Source organism: Cygnus atratus, chromosome 3 (assembly GCF_013377495.2).
Source record: "Cygnus atratus isolate AKBS03 ecotype Queensland, Australia chromosome 3, CAtr_DNAZoo_HiC_assembly, whole genome shotgun sequence".
NCBI classification, from domain to species: domain Eukaryota; kingdom Metazoa; phylum Chordata; class Aves; order Anseriformes; family Anatidae; genus Cygnus; species Cygnus atratus.
In genome coordinates, this window is record NC_066364.1 from 93,198,889 (window position 1) to 93,200,974 (window position 2,086).

A 2,086-nucleotide genomic window follows, 5' to 3' on the forward strand; every position below is an offset into this window, starting at 1 on the left:
TATACCTCTAAAATATGGCCCAAACCTGCAAACGCTTATGTAGATGAGTAACTTTACTGCCTGCAGAGCTCCAATGTGAGTTTGCAGGATGAAGCCTAAAAGCATCTTTGGTAAACAAGCCTTCAATTACACACTTTAAGGATGGCAGCACCTGTGCAAAGCCTTCAACTCAAACTAAAGAAATAAAAGCAATTATCAGCTACTAATTTGAGTAAAACTGTTTTCTTCTTAGAGCTAAAAACATAATTTTCAGTGACACCGGTTCTATTTTTGGCAACTAATAATATTTATTAGATTATTGTTACAGCAGACATTCAAGCCCTCTCAAAAATAAATGGATCACATATTGTAATATTTTACCATTTTTTACAGCCCCTTGTTGATCATAAAGATTTCCTTGCACATGTTTTTACAGAGAACAAAGGCATTGCTGTATGTGATAAACAGAACAAAACAAATGAAAATAAAGACACCTTTAGAGCAATTTTAAATTACTTCCAACTACTTTTCATTTCCTATTAGACAAGTGTCTTCCAATAAGAGTTTGAATATGAAACTCATACCAGCTATAGAGGAGATATACTACTCAGTTCTAGTATAAATGGTTGGTTTGCATTGCCCCGGTCTTTATCTAACACTGAGAATAGGCTGCTTTTTATCAAAAGAGGAATAAATTGCTGTTATTGTGATGTTAGCCCATCACTTGGCATTGCAATTCAAGTTTTTGTGAGAAAGAAATGTATGATCTAACTGCGACTTGACCTATGCCTTCTGAGATCCATCTAGGTGCTCTAATGGAGCATAAAAAGTACTGAATACAAGGACATGCAAACTGGTAGTAAAGAAATTTGTTTGAGAAGAAGAGTGAAGAGAAAGTGACTTTCATGAACTTGTGGTTTACATGCTGCCCAATTTGTTGAACATGGAAGAACGTTTATCACCAAACTGCAATTCTTTTAATTAATGTATTTCAGCATGATCCTTCCTTGCATCCAGTACCTCCCTCCCTCAGTTATCTCCGTCTCTCTCTTTTTAACCATTTTAAAATTGTTCTGGCTTAAGAGACTGTTACAGGACTCTTTAATGATCCAGGCTCTTTTTCTAAGAGTTAGTAAAATGTTCTATTAACATGTTAAGGGAAAAAGAATTAATTCCTGTCCCTTTGTAGGATTTTTTCTTTCCCAATACAAGAAGTCATATTAAATGTTTATCAAATACTTGGGCCATGATATATCACAATATAAACTAATTTGAGTGAGATAGTCTGATTACATTACAAAATCCTTTAGTTGTTATAGTCTTTCTCAGAATCTATCAAAAAAGGATGCATTTTTAAAAGCGATTTCTAGAATAGTAGCATTTAGATTTTAGTCCTGATAAAGGCTCACTTTCCATTCATAGTCAGAACCTAAATGTGCTCTTCTTGTACCTAAACAGATAATAAGCACTCAGCACACTCCCCCTTCTTGACACAACACACTGAGACTAATCACACATAATTGGAGAGGAGGAGCAGAGGGGCTGGGCAGGCTATTGTGTCCAAAGGACAAATGGTCAGTTTATGAGGCTTTTGTCTGATGTATAATTTCTTATACATCTAGAAAAGGAAAAGTCCTGCTGGTAAAAAAATAAATAAATAAAAAATCATATAGATCACACACACACACACATATATATTAAAAAAAAAAAAAAAGAAGCCTTCATCACTGAATCAAATGAGGACATTTCAATCATCAATAGAAAAATCAACAGTGGAATTAAAAAAATAAAAAAGGTAAAAAAAAAAAAAGGTGCTCTTTTAAAAAATCCTGACAACTATTTCCTTATTAATTAAATGTGAATGCATTTGTAACTTTACAGGCAGTTATGAAAAACCACAAAGTATATTATTAATGTATTTCTAAATATAGCCCCAAAATAACATTTAAAGAGGTTAACAAAGTACATGCAAGGTTAAAGGCACAAAAGAGAAAGAAACCAGTTTTTACACCTTGGTTAATGTATACATTTGACATCTGATGGCTTTTTGGCTGGAATATAATTGGAAAAATGCGTTCTAAATTGATACCAAAACAACGTCTCAGTG

General features: G+C 33.3%; 1 protein-coding gene across 1 annotated transcript in view; it reads right to left on the reverse strand.

The window, feature by feature from the left end:
- Window positions 1-273: 273 nt before the first annotated feature.
- Window positions 274-2,086, reverse strand: part of CAMKMT (calmodulin-lysine N-methyltransferase) — a 219,508-nt gene continuing 217,695 nt past the window's right edge. Inside the window, exon 11 of the mRNA XM_035556167.2 lies at window positions 274-2,086. This exon is cut by the window's right edge and continues 253 nt beyond it. The gene's annotated coding sequence lies outside the window, so the exon portion shown is untranslated.